Consider the following 19,865-nt stretch of genomic DNA (forward strand, 5'->3'; position numbering starts at 1 on the left):
GGTGAACTTTAAAGAAATGAAATAAGCCTATATATTTCGTGATTGTAAGGCCCTTTTCAATTAACTGGAAAATACCTGGTTATGTTTGAGTACACATTACTTCATTTTTTTTTTACATTCAACCCACATTTGTATAGTACCTACAATGTACCAAACTTGAGTTTAGGTGCCAAAGATATCAGATGAACAACACAGGTTCATTCCATGGGGAGCTTTCTTTTTACTGAGAAAAACAGATAAATAGGAAAAGAGTGAAGAAAGGGCTGCAGAGAAGAGGCTTAATTTTTGGTGGAGTCATGAAGGATGAGTAGGAGTTTGCCGGGCAAAGAAGAGACCAGCAAAGATTCAAAGGCTTGGTCCATGGACAATGATTCAAAAGCCGGAGGTTGAGTTCAAGAAAGCAGTTTGGTTCTGTTGGAGTTTACAGTATCAGAGAAGGAAAGCAGAGTTTCAGGGCCAGATCATGAAGGGCACTGACTTCCTAACCAAGGAGATTGTATCAGACCCTGCAAGCAATTGAGTTTAAGCCGATCAGTTTCACACTGTATAGTATTTTAGAAGGACTCTCTGGCAGCTACTTGGAGAATGGATGGGAGAGGAGAGTTGAAGACAGGAAACCAGCTGGGCAGCAAGGTACTATGTGCACATTATGTCATCTTTAAAGAAATAATGTGCAATTGTTCAGAAATAGGCAACTGCTCATTCTTTCAAATGGATTAGGGTAGAAGGGCCTTCTTAGCAGAAAGTAATATGAAGTTTTCTTCCTTTAAAATATTGTTTCTTACTTATTAAGGTCATTTAGGCCTAACAAGTGGTTCTTTTTTTAAAACAGCTTTATTGAGGTATGACTGATTGCAAAAAGCTGTACATACTCAATATATGCAATCTGATGAGTTTGGACATATGCTTACCTTAATATCCCTCTAAAGTATCAATTATTTTCATTATTCACGCCTTAGACTAAATTTCTTTTATCACTGACTTTTCTCTCTTCCCCAGCTGAGTATTTGACCTTGAGGGCAGTGGCATTTCAAATGGAATATTAAAATTGAATTAAATTAGAAATCAAATTAAATTAAGAGCTGGGGGACTTCTGAGAAGGATTAATTTGAATTAGGAACTTTGGTCAAGTGTCCAAGAAGTCAGTTGGAAAATGAGAGAAGACATTGAGGAGAACAGAGAGCAGATTAATTCAGTTTGCAGTTGTACTAGGATTTTCAAAAGAAGGTGTTCTATTTCCAAAGTTCTCTATATAATACTTAAGCTGTAAGTTAATAATGCTGGAAGCACTTGCTAGTTGTGTGCCAGTTCATAACATCAGGGTGAATGTTAATGGCTACATAATTTGCAGGGCCCAGGGCAAAGTGAAAATGCAGGTCCCTTATTCGGAAAGCAAGAACAAAGGGCCATTAAAGGTGATAATGTATAAAACTGTCCTTTCTTCTGCCATTCCCCTCTTGACTTTTTCTACTAGTTTTTATTTGATATTTCATGTTATTCCAAGTAAATAAAAAACAAAAATATAAACTTAGCACAAATTTTACCATTCACTTTGTATTGTGCAATGCAACTATAAGAATAGTTGCTTTGCATGCACAATCAGCAAAAATTAGGTATTTCATAGATCGTACATATGTACGTCATCCTTACCCAAACAGTGGAAATGATATACAAGATTTAAATAACTTTATATTTCATTTCTGGATACATTCTCTCCCTTTGACTTACTCATGAGTAAGGAAGGATTGCAAGAAAGAGCTGTGGTTTGCTCTTTCTTTCTCTCTCTTTGTATGTCTTCATTTTCAGCATAAACAGTTGGCTGATACAGGGAATTATTCAAGGAAGAAAGGATGCAATAGGCTCCTGTGGTCATCTGTGTTTCTTAAAACCCTTTGCCTTCTTGCTAAGTTTGAAGGAAGTTCTGGTTCCAGTGGCGAGCATGGCGTCTTGGGGCTGCCAGCTTCCCCACTTACTCACAGACATAGCACACTTACTCGTCCTCTCATGTTGAAACTCACCAGACTCCCATGAATTGTGCATCCCCCAGAATTCACCATGATGAACATCATGTATGAATGAGGCAGCACAGAATGGCTGAGCGTGTGCAGAATGTGCAGACAGCCCCTGCTCCCTTGATGCTCACTGTCCTATTGGACTTTGCCCACAAAACACTGGTTCAACTACTAAAATCACTGAACAAAGCACAGGGCTTTTCTGAGCATGGGGTCTTCCCTCTGAAGCTGCATGAGTCACACACCCATGAATCCAGCCTGCCTTGAAATTTCTTATACACAAATGAGGAACCAATTAGCAAAGTGATTTGCAAAGAAAGTGGAAACTGACTAGTCTTCCTTCTTTTATTATGTGAGCTAATGCTGTCTCAGACACATGGAAAGTCACAGAATAAATGCAGACCTCATTCTGGAATTTATTTCTAAGATCCACTGGAGCGAAGCACATAGATAGTTTACCATTGTTTTCAAACATACATAATAGTTTATATTATATTATAAGGTAAACTTTAAGATAAAATGTGAGATTTAAAACAAATGATGCTTGTTACATAAAACAGGGAGTTGGGTAAAACAACTTAAGGAAACTATTTGAGTGCAAAGACAAGCACCCAGAGTTAAGTGAGCTGATGGCCCGGTCCCACCTCTGATCTTGGTGGTCCATGATCTCAGACAAGACATGTCCCCCTCTAGTTTTCATAAACTTCATGTCTAAAACAGGATTTAAACATAGATGGTTTCTAGTTTAAAATTTGTTCTGTGAAAGAGGCATTTATAAATCAAGAAACTCATTTTAAAGATACAATTTAAAGATTTCACCCTAGAGCTTCCGGAGTTTCTCAGCCATCCATGCCTTTCAGAAATGTTCCTCCTCAGCTGTGCACTCGGCCCTATGGTTATGATCATCTTTCTCATATTTCTGCATCTTCTTCATCTTATAGGACTATTAATCATTGCTTAAAAAAAAATTCTTAAGTGCAAAAAGTAAAGTAAAAAAACAAGATCTGTGTCCAAAGAAATCCAGGGAGATCTGAGATAAGTTTAGGGTTTTTGTAGGTCTATAGATTCATTTCTGTTCAGTTTTCACTTTCTCTTTAGACCTTTCATCTCCTATCCAAACAAAAATTCACCTTGCTTCCTGGAAATTCTCTTTTATGAGTTACTGAGTATGATTGTCAACATTTTATCAGGAGATTATTTCCCTTTGTTTTAAAAAGGACTGCCAAAATGTAAAGTATGATATGGTGTCTTGCAGAAATTGATTGTTTTTTCACAGAAAGATAACATAATCTTATAATATAGTCAGTAGAAAAAGATGTATTTTTAAATAACGGCAGGAAACAGAAGGGAATTAAAATATGTTGCATTCCTGTTACATACCAGGTACTGTGCATTACATATATTATTTTATTTAATCCTTATATAATCATCTGTGGTGGTGGAAACAGGAATACTACCGATTACCTATGCTATACCAGAAAGCTTCCAACACAAACTCCAGCCCAGACTTCTCTCCCACATTCCGGTGTTGTATATCCAGCCACCTATGTGGCAAGTCCAGTTGGCACTGATAATTCAATCGATATGGCCAGACTGAACGTATCAGCTTTCCCTAAAAAGCCTGTTCTAGACTCAACCTTTCTCATCTCCGGCGACATCGAGGTCACTCTTCCAGTTGCTTAGGCCAGAAATCTTGGGGTCATTGTTGTCTCTTTATTTTCTCACCCTAATCACCCAATCCATCAAAAGGTCCTGTCAAAGCATGGTTCAGCTTGGTTCAAAGCAAGTTCAGCATGGATCTGACTGCTCCTCAGCCCCACCCGAGTCGGAGCAAATGTTGCCTGTCTCCAGGTGGTTCACAAGCTTTCCAGCTACCTGCATCCTGACCTCTCCTATGTACTGTTCCAAACCAGCAGCCAGGATGAGGTTCTGAAACATAAGCCATGTCGACTGTAAGCTCAAACTCCTGCCATGGCCCCCTTTTCACTCTCAGAGTAAAAGCTGAAAAGCCATGAGCCATCCTTGATCCACTCCTTCTTCCACTTCCCCACAGCACCCCACCACCCCACCATGTTTAATGTTACAAATTCATAACAGCTCATCTTTGCTCATAAGCTTGTCTAAGTACTGAATTGCTGGACATATATCTTTTAATATACATATACCCACTTTTCAGTAGTGTAGTTTGCTCTTAATGAATTCCTTATTCACTACTTTGGAAGGAAAAATATACACATCTTTACATTCAGAAAATATACTAAACAGCAACTGTGGGAGAAAAGTCTAGGAGGTTAGCAATCCTAGTTGAACTACCTTGTATTATCTGTACCTACTACTATTCCTCACAGTGCCTTAAAAGACCCAGGGAGGAAAATGTGTTCCAAGTAGCAGGGTGAGCAAATCCACACAGAAGCATGGTGTGAACCGTAGAGTGCCCAAATAAAGCAAATTGTTGTGACTTATTTTCATCAGTTCCCACATGGTTCACAACGGGCAGCAGATTTGTAGAAGTAAATTGTGCACATACTTACTAATCTCCTCCCTCACTTCACTCCATCCCATGACTTTATTGCAATCCCAAGACCAACCAGGAACACTCCCACCTTAGCACTATAACCCTGCAGTCCCTCTGCCTGGAACACCCTTCTCTGGCATGGGACTCACTCCCTCACATCTCTCAAGTTTTTGATCAAATCTCACTTTCTTGGTGGAATCCCTTCCCCTCCCTACACCTCCCTACCCATGCACTTCTGATACCTCTTACCTTGGTCTATTTTTCTCACATCTATAGCATGTTTCACCTTCTGAACTGCTCTATAATTTACTGCTTTACATTTATTATTTACTTTCTGTTTATTTGTCTTCACTAAAATGAAATGTTCACTAATGTATTCTCATCCCCTAGATAGTGCTTGGCATATGATAGATGCTCGCTAAATCTTTGCAGAATGGTGGGGCGAATGAATGAATGAGAGAATGAATGAGTGCTTTCCCTTGTTCCTCATACTAACCTGGCTAAAGTTAGCCAGGAGGTATTTTACAAATAAGGACATTAAAACTGAGAGAAGCTAGGTAACTTTCACAAGTCAGAAACTTTGTAAGAGTCAGATCTGAGATGAAAAAAGGACTTCCTGATCGGGACCTTCTCCACTTTATCACACTTCAAAACATGTGTTTGATGAAAATATAGGTGTTCCATAAAATGCAATACCTTTGTAGTGTGTATTCTTCCTTCTCCGCACTCTCAGCCAATAGTTTTTAAATAAGCCTCTTGGAATACCGTAACTAAAGTGACTGGCTTATAGAGTAACACACATAAAATGAATGATATGAGGTGTATTCATCTTGACTCTGGCTGCAGAGTTACAGAAACAAACTAACTTGAGCTAGCTTAAGCCAAAAAAATTAATTTAAAAATAAGTAATTTAATTTTTTTTATTTAAAAAAAAAGGCGGAGGCCAAGGCAGGAGGATCACTTAAGGCCAGGAGTTTGAGACCAGCCTGAGCAACATGGAGAGACTCTATCTCTACGAGAAATTAAATAAAAAAAAAAAAAATAGCCGGGTGTGGTGGTGCACATCTAGTCCCAGCTACTCTGGAGGCTGAGGCAGGAGGAGCGCTTGAGCCCAGGAGTTTGAGGCTGCAGTGAGCTATGATCGCACCACTGCACTCCAGCCTGGATGACAGAGCAAGATTCCGTCTCTTTATCTCTTACGGATACATGAGCCCATGAAAGCCACAGAAAAGAATGAAAAAGAGGGAGCAGGAGGCAGATGAGTTGAGAGAGTTCTTGTTCCACCTTCCATGTGTGTCTCTTCCATTCTTCCTTCTCCATGGTTTACCCATCACTCTTTAACCTGGACAAAGCTATAGTCTCACAGTCCCAGTTATGGACCTGGTTTGGGAAAAACACCTCTCCTGGTCCAATCAGGGATGTCCAGGAACGAGGACCCCTTTGACAACTGCAGGATGGAGAGTGCTGGGCAGACCCCAAAGAAAGGGACTCAGCAGACAACTCCCAAGTAGCTGATTCTAGAAAAAGACTGTGGAAGAGTAGGAAGCACATGATTGAATCAAACAGCTGAAGTCCAAATTCCTGTTTTTCACCTTTCATCTGTGTAAATGGTTGCTAATGAGAAAACGTACCTGAATCTTCTGATACTCAAATAATTATAGTGTACTTGTTCTTTTACTCTTGTTCTTTCTCAGATATAGATGCTAAATCTTGATTATGTGGTGGTTAAAAAAAAGAACAGGAAGAAAAAAGTTAAAAAGAGGGACACTTGGGGTAAGGAAAAGAAAAGAAAATGGAGAATCCGGAGTTCTGCATTTTAATCTCAGTGCTGTCACCAAGAAGCAAATGCCCTGGGCAAGTCAATTCTCTGGTTTCAATGCCCTTCTCTATATAATGAGTAAATCAGACAGAATTGGTAGGTTTCCCAACCTGCTTCATCAGGAGAATTAGCTGGGATCATTTTCAAAATGCAGATTCCCCTGCCTTACCCATGAATATTCTGATTTAAACGATCTTGCATGAAATTCTATAATTGTATTTTAATGCAAATTTCCAGATGACTCTGATGATCAACTGCATTTGGCAACCATTACACTAGATGACATTTAAGACCTCTCCTAGTGATTAATATATTTGTTTACCTAACAATTATCTAACTTATAAAACCAATTATAATAAAATGAATTTCTTCTTGTGTTTTGGGTGTCTTTTTCAGAAATTACATAATCTTTCCACTTTGTTTCCAAAGAAAATTAAGAGTACTATCTACTAGACAATAAATTCTCAATAAATAGTCATGAACGGATAAATGATCAGTTCTATATATTTTTAGAAATTAACAATTTTTCATTATCTCCTGAGTTACTTAGTCCTCATATATGTGAGGAAGAAATTCCACTCAGAGCTTGTCTGGTTTAGTGGAATATTGAAAATACTTAGCAGGATACTAGTATGTAAATCAGGGCTCATAATCTTTAAAGTATGGCTAAAAGCTTTTGATGATGGCGTCTCATTTTTGTCTTCTATGGATGGATAAAGAGGTATGTGTGAAAGTCAAATATTCCTTCTGTGCATTATTATCATGCCTGAGGCTGTTGTGTTTCTGTTGTTCTTGCCTGTTACCACCCACAACACTTTCATACCTGTCAGCTTTGCCAGTCTCAAAATATTGCTCTAACAAATTCTGCAGAGAATTGTACTAGCCCTGAACTTTTTGAAAGTCCAGTGTTCTTTTTGGAAACAAGACGTGAGTTTCTAAAGAGACTGAACTTCCAGACAGAGCATCTGGGACGTAATTCTGCCTCTGCCTCTGGGCCTATTCACAGCATAAAATTGACCGAGCCATATCACCTCCTCTGACATCTACTTCCTCTTCTGTAAAATGAATTCCACACTCGTTTAAGCACTATAATTCTTATAATTAGGAGGTTAAAAAAATACAAATTATATTCTCAATTCTGAATATCACTACATTTCTGCTTATTACTTAGATTTATTATTTTTCTCATTCCCTTCTGACAATATTTTAATATGCTACCTAGATCCAAAAGAATACATTGCTTACAAAAAAATAGAAACAGACCTTTACAGGTATTTACACTTTTCGACATCAGGTCAGTTTTCTGTGTGACCCAAGTCCTTTTCTATGTCACTTTTCAGAAAGGAAACTCATAGCTCAGCCATATAGCATGTGATATGATCTGGAATAGTTACCTCCTTCATAAGTGTGGGTCCAGTTATATGTTCCATTTTGTCACTTTCCTAAGAAACTATTTTTTTAATATTATTATTATTTTACTTTAAGTTCTGGGATACATGTACAGAACGTGCAGGTTTGTTACATAGGTATACATGTGCCATGGTGGTTTGCTGCACCCATCAACCCATCATCTAGGTTTTAAGACCCGCATGCATTAGGTATTTGTCCTAATTAAGGATAGTGGCTTGACTTAGGCACCAGCAAGTCTCTAGTAGCACACTTGGGAATATTATGCCATGAATGGCATCCTCCTGTGGCTTTTTTCCAGAATGAAAAGAACCACTCTGGAAAAAAATGATACATTTTAGCCCTTTTTAAAGTCACACTGGCTTAGTTGTACTGTTGAGAAAACAAATAATGCTCAGGAAGTGAATACAATTGCATATGTATATTATGTCTTACAGAATTGGATCATTGATGCTTGCATTTTATTGCTTTTTAAAGAAAATAAATGATAGGAAATGTATATTGTAGAATATCAAGCCTATTTATTACAGCAACATTGTTTTTTTTCTGGGTGATTGATTTTATTTTCTGAAAAGCATAAAAATACAACGTGTGACATCATGCAAGAACACGGCCATGTAAATTTTCTATGAAACTCTCTTCTTAACAGCATTGAATATAATGTCTGTCAGAATAGTTCTTATGAGATCATTTTTAAGTGTCTTTTTGTTTCAGGCTAGTTATTACATCTAATTATTGCATTGTTATGTTTCAGAGCAGTTGAACATCAGATACCCAGAGTGACATCAGGTTAAAAAAAAGCCTGCAATTTGGATCTTTTCCTGACTCGGAAGCAAGGAAAATGGACAATTGATAATCAAAGGTAAAACTGCCCCCTTTCCCCTTACTTGTATAGGAAGCAGTTTCTTAAATAACAGCTTCCTCTTCAGCTATCCTATATGAAACATTTTTTAATAGCATGGTATATTTGAACAAAAATATTCCTGGCATACACTTTCCAGACATATTAACAGTCTGTTGAATTTAAAGCCTGTGTTTTTTAACTTCCTAGCTACCTGTACAGAATCTAGGCCAGATGTATTTTATATATTTAATCTTCATTGTTGTTGTTAATCTGGAACGGCATATTGGGCACATGGCATTTTTATAAATCTGTGGACCCAAATATTGTACATAAGGTAGGTTAGGTATGAAATTATGGAAGTAAATGGCATAGTGTTAGCTTTTCTTAGCATATTGAACAAATTTGCATTTATCCACACAGACATGTTCAACATGATGTAAGTGTGCTAAGAAAGGCAATGAAAGGCAGGGCGTGGTGGCTCACGCCTGTAATTCCAGCACTTTGGGAGACCGAGGTGGGCGGATCACCTGAGGTCAGGAGTTCGAGACCAGCCTGGCCAATATGGTGAAACCCCCTCTCCACTAAAAATACAAAAATTAGCTGGGTGTGGTGGCAGGTGCCTGTAATCCCAGCTACTGGGGAGACTGAGGCAGTGGCGGGTGCCTGTAATCCCAGCTACTGGGGAGACTGAGGCAGGAGAATCGCTTGAACCTGGAAGGCAGAGGTTGCAGTGAGCCGAGATTGCACCACTGCACTCCAGCCTGGGTGACAGAGAGAGACTCCATCTCAAAAAAAAAAAAGAAAAGAAAAGAAAGGCAATGAAAACCCTTGAGTCCTTGCTATCATCTCCACTCCTTTCATTATGTAGTTTTTGGAGGGAGAAAAAAAGAAGGGTCTTACCACATATACATCAAATATACTACAGAAGTGGTGTCAGATCAGAAGGAGATTCATATTGCTGAATAATAAGCTATTGTCTTTGTTTGGGTTACTTGCTTGAGACAGTGACTTGGGTATGGCAATTTATTAGGGAGCTGATCCAAAGATCAAGAGTTGGAAGCAGGAAGAGTGAATCAGGGAAGAAGCACAGGCCAAATTATGGGTGGGTTAGCAAGTCCACCACTGCAGGCAATGGGAACTTGGTTCCTCCCAGGAGGGGTACAGATGCCCAAATTTCTGTTAGAAAGATGTGCAGCAGGAGGTTTACTGACTGACTTTTTCTCCTTGGTTTTGGATTCCCCCAATGAGCATGAAGTCCCTCACAATGCTGGGCTGTGCCAGCCATGCATGGGTAGAAAGCAGAAAGACACTTAGTTGTCACTTGAGGTGTACACTGTAAGGCAGTGGTCCAGGGACCGGTTTCATGGAAGACAATTTTTCCATGGACAGGGTGGGGAGGTGGGGAGATGGTTTCGGGATAAAACTGTTCCACCTCAGATCATCAGGAATGAGATTCTCATAAGGAGCACATACCTAGATTCCTCACGTGGACAGTTCACAACAGGGATCATGCTCCTATGAGAATTTAATGCCGCCACTGATCTCACAAGAGGCGGAGCTCAGGCCGTAATGCACACTGGCCCACTGCTCACTTCCTGCTGTGCAGCCCAGTTCCTAACAGGAACCAGTACTGGTCTATGACCTGGGGGTTAGGGATCCCTGCGAAGGCAAGGAGACTCCCCTGCAGCTGTGGCTGACATCCAAAGTGAACCCGGGGACATAATGCAGGGAGCCAGCCGCATCTGTTGCAGCTCCTTTTACTTTATTCTAAATCAGCATTTTTCTCCTAAATGAAGTATCTCCAAGAAAAAAAAAAGTTTTGTGTTTTAAAGACATTAAATAATTATACCTAAATATCATGGAATCCGAGTGAGTTCTGTTTCAACACTAACTTCTTCATGAATAAATTGTCCATCTTCAGTAGATGGCATAGTGTCAGCTAAGTGAGAAATGCATCTGAGTCCCCATGTATATTTGAGACATTATATGAGATCCAAAGTATGACCAACATGTTGGAATACTCAGAATTAATATAACAACATTTAATTATAGCTGTATTTGTTACTCGCTTTATATTGTTTCATTTACAAGAAGGTGTCCGTATATACACAAAAATTTAATTTTTGTCTTTCCTATTTGGAAACAGCCCTGTTTGTGTGAAATGCAAGACTGAAATTATATATATATTATCTGGGCATAATGTTAGATGAATGGTCAGCTGGCAAAACAGATTTAGCACATTAAGGTGAATCAGGGCTTCTTTGTTTTGTTTTGACATGAGGACATTAAACAGATTGAAAATAAAGTTGGATAAAGCCTGTGGTTGTGTTGTGACCTAGAAGATCATATGCTCAGAGGAAGAATATAATTGATAAACTCTCTAAGGAGCAGCTATTAAAAATAAAACAGACAACAACAAACATTTAAAGTGATGTGCATTTGCATGCAGATTTCCTCATGAAGGAAATTAAAGTGGAGGGGACAGGAGAAAGGGCAGCAGAGAATGGTAGTGCAGGGAAACCAGGAAAGTCGTAGCAGATGCTAGGCAGAAATACCAAAAACAGCAGACAGAATCAAACTAGGGATGAAGAGGATCCACGACATGCAAACTGAGTGAAGGGCCCCAGTTCATTTGAGGCTGGACATCCTCCTGAATAACCAAAGAAAAATTACTGTGTCTTCTCACCTGAACAGTGTAATTGCCCCTCCTTAGTTTACTGCTCCCTGGTCTCTTTTGGCTCCAAAGTCTTCCAGAATCACAATTCTGATCATGTCTGCTTTTTGCTCAGAAAATGTTCTCTGATTTACCAATTCATCATTATCTAAATTTCTTAAGCAGACATTTAAAGCATGCCACTCTAAGTTGTTAGACTTACTATTTTTATTCTTTGACCTCACTTACCAGTGGCCTAGCCCATTGTGTAGAAATGTAAGGGCTGTGATTTTTTTCAAGCCTTCCAAGTGATTTTAAGGCTTTGTGGTTTTCAAACACAGATTGGTCTAGAGCAAGCTTATCTAGCCCGCTTTATTTTGTTGTTGTTGTTGCTCTGTTTTGTTTTGTTTCCTTTTAGGCTTTTAGCAGCCTGAAGCCATGGCTTTTAGTTTCTGTCTCTAGTGATAAATGGAAAAGAGAGACAAGGATGGGGCTTTTTCCATGCCCAACCAGAAACAGAAACTAAGAACACATAACTGTATTCTCTCCCTTGGACACCCCTGTTCTGGAGTGAGGCCCAAGAATGCACATTTCTAACATGTTCCCAGATGATGCTGATCTGTTCCATGAGACCTTAACTTGGAGAACCACTCTGTAAACTAAATGATCCAGGCTGGCACTACAATTTCTGCGTTACAGTTTGAGTCAAAGACTGATCACAATGAAAGGTCTTCCTTGCCAACATCACCATTGTGGGTAGGTGTGTTAGTTTAATAACAAGCTCTGAGTCTTCTGGTCAATTACCATCTTAATATCATAAAATTCCCAACAGTAAGATTTTTGATGCATTTTTATATCCTTTACTGTGTCACAGACTTTGGAAACCCATAAATATCTGTTGGATGGATAAAGGATGGATGGATGGATGGATGGATGGATGGATGGATGGATGGATGGAAGGAAGAATGGATGAACAGGTTTAGCAACCAAGAACTGGTTTCAACATGAAACTTAACTTCTTACAAAAAAACTACTCTGGCTTGTGCTATAGAGAAAGGTGGTTTTCCTTCACACAGAAACCTTATTATATAAGCCCATACTCAATATATAAGACCTTTTATTTGATGAAATAACACTACATAGTTAAAGCCCAAGCATCTGGGTATCAATATCCGGGTATTGTGCTCTTTAATAAACAGAGTCTCTCACGAAAGACTTTTTGCTACTTGATTGAGTAGAACCGGGGAAATGTCATTTATATCAAGATAAATTGTACATTTTAGTTTGTGAAAGAGCCGCTGGTTGTGTGAAACCAGCAAATCACATCTATTTAATAAATTCCTTTGCAAATGTCTTTTCCTTGAGTTTAAATTTTGCAGCTGCAGCATAATTTGAATGTTTATTCACATTTAGGACAATTATGCTTTCTGGTTTTTTTGCTTTCTTGCATTCAGATGTGTTCATGTGTCAGTGTTGCACATTTTCTCTCTACATCTTTTATCTGCATGCATCATCCCATGATTGGCTTGGTAAATTTTTCCTACTTTTCTTGCTAAAATAACTGTTCCTTCTGTCTGTTTTCTGCCTACTCTTTGATTTATTCCAGAAATTGGGCTCAATGCCTACTTTTAGAGCTCAGTGTGAAATTTATTTTGTATGTTTTTAAACCAAGTTTCCACTTATTTTTTTGTTGTGTATTCTGTAGTGCAGTCAACCTCAGAACGCATTCATGAAAAAGCCTGTAATCATATATTAGCATAAATAACAACAACAGATGATAATATGAATGCTTGAAAATTCGTTTTTTTAATGTATCTCGTAATTCACTTTTGTAAGAGAAAATTAAAATTTTCATTTTATGTTGTGGTTTGCCTAATAGTAAAGCTTAAATATTAATTAAAACATAAATGTCCTAGCCCCAACTTTGTTATTACCTTGCTGTATGTTCTTGGCTAGTTAGGCTTCAGTTACCTCCATTATAAAAAGAAGGGTTTAGGATAAATAACCCCTGGAATTCATTCTAGTGCCTTATCTTGCAATTTCAAGGTACAGATCATATGAAATCCTACCTAAAATCCAACACAAAATTATGAGTGAGTCAATCAGTCAACTAAGGGCACATATTTGAAAGTAGAGTTGAAAAGGCAGGATTTGGGATTCAGAAAGACTTGAATTCAAAACTCAGCTCTTTCATTTATTAACTGTGTGAATGTGGCAAATGGACTGAACCACTCTATGTACTTTAGTATCTTCATCTGTAAAATGGGGGCAGTGTTATTATCTGAAAGGTCACTTTAAAGACCAGAGGTAGTGTATAAAATAAATCCGGCATCTGGTAGGAGCTGAACATACATAGCTAGAAGCTGACCAGAATCCCACCACGGTTTTGGAGGTTAATGGAGATTACTGTATACTCTTCTTTTCCAATATAATTCTACAAGAGTAAGAAACTTTTATTTAGGACTTTAAAAGATGAACACACTTTAGAAAATGTATCCATAATTTAGTCATCTGAGACTGAAAGGCTAGTGGAAAAATTCAGCATTTTTTTTTATCTACACGGGATAGCTCTGGTTCTATACATTGCTGATGGTTTCATGTGTCAAGTCAGGCCTTTTTCATCAAGAGTGATTCCTCAGTGTCAAGCATGAAGTTTGCAAATTATGTTTTGTTTTCTGCCTTGTAATCTAGCTTGGGGAGAAACTAAAATAAAGATTCTTCAAGGCAAAAGTTTAACCTGAATAAATGTTCATATGGTCTCAATTTTTAACTGATTTCAGAATGACTAAAATTATTCATTTTTTCTTCTCGTTCTCCAAAAAATTATTTTCATAGCCAATTTGCCAGATGCAGCTTTATACCCAGAGGCAAAAGAAATCAAATTTTTGGTCAATAGAAGATTCATTTACTAAGAGATTCATGCAGATAATGAATACTTTTCTGTTCTTTTTTATGTGTTTTTGAGTTTCAGTTGTCATTTTGGTATTGGTTACCCCAGTACTTGTCAGCAGAAATTCAAAGCTGCCTACTTAACAGGAGTAGATCAATAAAGTTTTGCTGGAATATTTCATCAATCTTAGCACAGGATTTAATCCTGTTGGCTATTTTTCTATTTTAATATTCTATAAATCCTCTCAAGTTAATGTGTTCTGAGATAAATCTTACTATTTCATTATTCTATACTTTTTATGTCAGAAATAATTTAGAAACTAAAAGCTGCTATTGCTATTTGATACCTTGATTTTTTCAGACATCTGTAAGACACAAAGTCTGATTGTAGAATACTGTGTTTATTTGTCATGTCTCAGAGTTCTATCACTGTCAGGATGATAATCATACTGATGAGGCTGTCTCAGACCTTATGAGATATAGGTATAGATATTTAAATATATAGACATATTGTGGGGGTGGTGATATTGTTAATTGGGCAACCAAGACCTTCACAATAGAAAAGTTATAGGCAATTATTACTGACATTGGCATTTTTAATAAAATGACCGATTAGGTACTCTCTGAAAGAAACATAAATGTTATTTTTAGATGATGAAATACTTTCTTTGTAAAATAAGAGTATAATAGAGTTTATTACAAATCGCATATTTGAGTATTTGTTTATACTGTAAGAATGTTCAAGGACAACATTTGACTATGCAGTAAAAAGGTACAACTTGACAAGAATTATAAGAAAGGAAGAAAAGACATATTGACTGGATTTATTTTCCTTTTGCTATATTCTTATCATGTGCTAGACATTTTCACCTAAAATTTTTACCTGTCTTATTTATTTAAAGGCTATGTTTAGAGAAACAATGATACCGTGTTAAAAAATAGACATTAGCAAAATTGCATAGTAAGGGAAGTGGAGCAAGATAGCTGGATAGATGCCTCCACTGTCATCCTCTCTGCAGGATCACCACATTAAGCGACTATCTGCACAAAAAAATCACCTTTATAAGAACTAAAAATCAGGTGAGTGGTCACAGTACCTGGTGTTAACTTCATATCACTAAAAGAGGCACTGAAAAACAGTGTTGAATTGCCTACAGCACCCCTTCCCTGTCTCCCAGCAGGGGCCCTGTGGCTCAGAGAGGAAATCGGTGTGCCTGGGGGAGGGAGAACACAGTGACTGTGGGACTTTTTGTATAGGAACTCAGTGCTGCCCTATCACAGTGGAAAGCAATGTGGGACAGAACTTAGCCAGCACTCATGAAGGCAGCACTTAGACTAGTCCTAGCCAGAGGGGAATTGTCTGTCCCAGCAGTCAGAACTCTAATTCTGGCAAGCCTCACCACTGTGGGCTAAAGTGCTCGGGGGTTCTAAATAAACTTAAATGCTAGTCTAGGCCACAAGGACTGCAAGTCTGGGGCAAGTCCTGGTGCTGTGCTGGACTCGGAGCCAGTGGGGTTGGCGTGCTCACGATCTAGTCGGACACCAGCTGACACAGCTAAGAAAGTGCTTATGCCACCCCTCCCCCAGTACCAGGCAACACAGCTCACACCCTGAGAGAGACTTCTTCCCTCTGCTTGAGGAGAGGAGAAGGAAGAGTAAAGAGGACTTTGTCTTGCATCTTAGATACCAGCACAACCACAGTAGGCTAGGACACCAGATAGAGTCCTGAGGATCTAGCTACTGCATGACATGTCTAGAGAAAACTTGGGCCAGAAAGGAACCCACTGCCTTGAAGGGAAGGACCCAGTCCTGGCAGGATTCATCACTTGATGAGTAAAGAGCCTTTGAGCCCTGAATATTCAACCGTGACAGCCAGGCAGCACTTGCCATGGGCCTTGGTTGTGACTCAGAGCCATGCTGGATGCACATGTGACCCAGTACATCCCCAGTTTGGGTGACTAGGGGTAGAGACTATTTCTGCTTGTGAAAATGAGAGGGGAAAGTAAAGTGGACTTTGTCTTGCACCATAGGTACTAGCTTGCTCACAGTGGAGTAGAGCACCAAGCAGGCTTGGGGTACCCAGTACCAGGCCTTGTCTCTTGACTGGCATTTCTGGACCTTCCCTGGGCCAGAGGGGAACCTGCTGCCCTGAAGAGTGAGTCCCAGGCCTGGCAGCACTCACCACAAGCTAACTCAAGAGCCCTTGGACCTTGAGTGACCACCAGCAGTACCCTGGCAGTACTCATCACGGGCCTTGGGCAGTGGTGGCCATGGAGAGAGGTTCTTCTGCTTGTGGAAAAGGGAGGGAACAGTGGGAAAGACTTTGACTTGTGAGTACCAGCTCAGCTGCAGTACAATAGGGCATCAGGTTGATTTCTAAAGTATCTGACTCCAGGCCCTGGGTCCTGGATTGTGTCCGTAGACCTCCCCAGGACAAAGGGGAACTTGCCATCCTGAAGGGTAGGATACAAGCCTAGCTGGCTTTGCTGCCTGCTGATTGTAGAGCCCTAGGGCCTTGAGCAAATATACGTGGTAGCCAGGCAGTGGTTAGTGCGGGCCTTGGGCGAGACCCAGTACCATGCTGGCTTCACGTCTGACCCAGCACAGTCCCAGTGGTGGTGGCCACAGGTGAGCTTGTGTCACCTCTCTCCCAGCTCCAGGCAGCTCAGCACAGAGAAAGACTCTGTTTGTTTGGGAGAAAGTAAGAGAGGAGAACAAGAGTCTTTGCCTGGCAATCTAGAAAATTTTTCCCGATCTTCTCCGAGACCACCAAGGCAGTACCTCTGTGATTCTGCAAGAGCAGAATCACCTCACAGCATTGCTGGGCTTGGGGTACCGCCTAATACAGATATGCCCATAGTGACAGAAAAACTTAGATCATAATACTCAAATACTTTTGAATACCAATACCTGGAGAGCCTTCCAAAGGACAGGTACAAACAAGCCTTTTAATCCTGTTGGCTATTTTTCTATTTTAATATTCTATAAATCTTCTCAAGTTAGTGTGTTCTGAGATAAATCTTACTATTTTGCCGTTCTATACTTTTTATGTCAGAAATAATTTAGAAGCTAGAAACTTCTATTGCTATTTGATAACTTGATTTTTTCAGACATCTGTAAGATACTAAAATCTATTTGTGGAATACGTGTTTATTTTTCATGTCTCAGAGACCTATCACTATCAAGATGAGAATCTTACAGATGAGGCTGTCTCAAGCCTTATGAGATACAGACAGATATAGATATGTAGATATATTGTGTTGGGTGGTAATGTTGTTAATTGGACTACCCAGACCTTCACAATAGAAGAGATATTTCTTCATGGGCCATTATTACTAATATTGGCATTTTTAATAAAATAACATTTTAACTACTCTCTGAAAGAAGCATAAATGTTATTTTTGGATGATAGAATAATTTCCTTAGAAAACATTACAATAGTATAATAGAGTTTATTATGACTTACAATTTTTGAGTATTTGTTTAAATGGTAAGAATGTCCAAGGACAACATTTGACTATGCAATAAAAAGATGCAACTTGACAAGAATTATTTTAAAAAAGGACTGTGAAGACTACAATAAGTACTTAATTCTTCAATGCTCAGACACCAAGGAACAACCACAAACATCAAGACCATCCAGGAATACATGACAGCACTGAATGAACTAAATAAGTCACCAGGGACCAATCCTAGAGATACAGAGATATGTGACCTTTCAAACAGAGAATTCAAAATAGCTGTTTTGGGGAAACTCAACAAATTTCAAGATAAAACAGAGAAGGAATTTAGAATACCATCAGATACATTTAACAAAGAGACTGAAATCATTGAAGAGAATCAAACAGAAATTCTGGAGTTGAAAAGTGCAATTGACATACTGAAGAATGCATCAGAGTCTCTTACCAGCAGAAGTGATCAAGCAGAAGAAAGAATTAGTGAAATTGAGGACAGGCTATTTGAAAATAGACAGTCAGAAAGGACAAAAGAAAAATGAATGCAGGTGATGTTTAAACACCTAAAAGTGTGGTGATACCAGTACTCAAAGTATGGTTTCATGGAGATCTCCAAGATTTTTCAGGGAGTCCAGAAGGTCAAAACTGTTTTTATAATATTAAGACTTTAAGACTTCATTTGCCAAAACTTTCATACTTAATGAGCACCTAGTGGAGTTTTCCAGAGGCTATATGACATGGAATGATGTCATGTAAAAGTTGAATGCATGCTTGTGTATTCTTCTGTTTTCCAGGGTTTTCTAAAGTAGTAGGTTTGGGCTATAAACAAATTCATTTTCAAAGGTTATCTCAGATCATTTTCAGAACTTCTACATGTCCTTATTAGCCATCTTTGGTGTGCCTACTTAGTCTCTGTAACCTTATTTTCACCTAATAAATTATTCATTTGAAATCTTGGGAAAAACTGAATAAAAAAGAATGAAGTATACCTACAAGATCTAGAAAATAGGCTCAAAAAAGAAAATCTAAGAGTTGTCAGCCTTAAAGAGAAGACAGATATAGAAATCAAAGTCGAAAGTTTATTCAAAGGGATAATAACAGAGAACTTCCCAAACATAGAGAAAGGTATAAATATTCGAGTACAAGAAGCATATAGAACACCAAGCAGATTTAATCCAAAGAAGACTACCTCAAGACCTTTAGTAGTTAAACTTCCAAAGGTCAAGGATAATGAAGGGATCCTAAAAGCCCCAAGAGAAAAAAACAAATAACATGCAATGGATCTCCAATATATCTGGCAGCAGACTTCTCAGTGGAAACCTTATAGGCCAGGAGAGAGTGGCATGACATATTTAAAGTGCTGAAGGAAAAATATTTTTATTCTAGAATAATATGTCCAGCAAAAATATCCTTCAAATATGAAGGAGAAATACTTTTCGAGAACAACAGAAGACAAAGGATTTTATCACCAGACCTGTCTTACAAGAAATGCTAAAGGGAGTACTTTAATCCAAAAGAAAAGGACTTTAATGAGCAACAATAAATCACCTGAAGGTGCAAAACTCACCAGTAAAAGTAAGTACACAGAAAAAAAAAGAATATTACAACACTGGAATTGTGGTGTATAAACTATTTGTATCTTGACTAGAAAGACTAAGAGATGAACCAATCAAAAAATAACCACTACAACAACTTTTCAAGATATAGACAGTAGAATAAGATATAAATAGAAACAAGAAAGTTTAAAAGTGGGGGGACAAAGTTAAAGTGTAGAGTTTTCATTTTCTCTTTGCTTATTTGTTAGATTCTTTGTTTATGCAATCAGTGTTAAGTTGTCATCAGTTTAAAATAATGGGTTACAAGATATTTGCAAGCCTCATGGTAACCTCAAAACAAAAAGCATACAACAAATACACAAAATAAAAAGCAAGAAATTAAAAAATAAAAAATAACACCAGAGAAATTCACCTTCACTGAAAGGAAGACAGGAAAAAAAGAAAGAAGCAAGAAATGATCACAAAACACCCAGAACACAGGTAACAAAATGGCAAGAGTAAGTCCTTACTTATCAATAATAACATTGAAAGTAAATGGATTTAACTTGCCAGTCAAAAGACAGAGTGGCTGAATGGATAAAAGACAAGACCCATTATCTATTGCCTACTAAGAAAATATTTCACCTCTAAAGACACACATAGACTAAAATAAAGGGATGGGAAAAGATATTCCATGCAAATGGAATCTAAAAAAGTACAGGAGTAGCTATAGTTA

The 19,865-nt window shown here is 38.3% G+C and overlaps 1 protein-coding gene across 10 annotated transcripts in view; it reads left to right on the forward strand.

Moving 5' to 3' along the window:
• DLGAP1 (DLG associated protein 1) overlaps nucleotides 1–19,865 on the forward strand; it is a 964,206-nt gene that overhangs the window by 294,360 nt on the left and 649,981 nt on the right. For 6 of the 10 annotated variants that reach the window (XM_016933374.4, XM_016933378.4, XM_016933377.4 and 3 more), the window contains one exon: nucleotides 8,508–8,615. The gene's annotated coding sequence lies outside the window, so the exon portion shown is untranslated. The remainder of the gene's footprint in view (nucleotides 1–8,507; nucleotides 8,616–19,865) is intronic. The other 4 variants (XM_016933375.4, XM_054671844.2, XM_054671843.2 and 1 more) reach the window with 1 other exon arrangement.

Source organism: Pan troglodytes, chromosome 17 (assembly GCF_028858775.2).
Source record: "Pan troglodytes isolate AG18354 chromosome 17, NHGRI_mPanTro3-v2.0_pri, whole genome shotgun sequence".
In the NCBI taxonomy this organism is placed as follows: Eukaryota; Metazoa; Chordata; class Mammalia; order Primates; family Hominidae; genus Pan; species Pan troglodytes.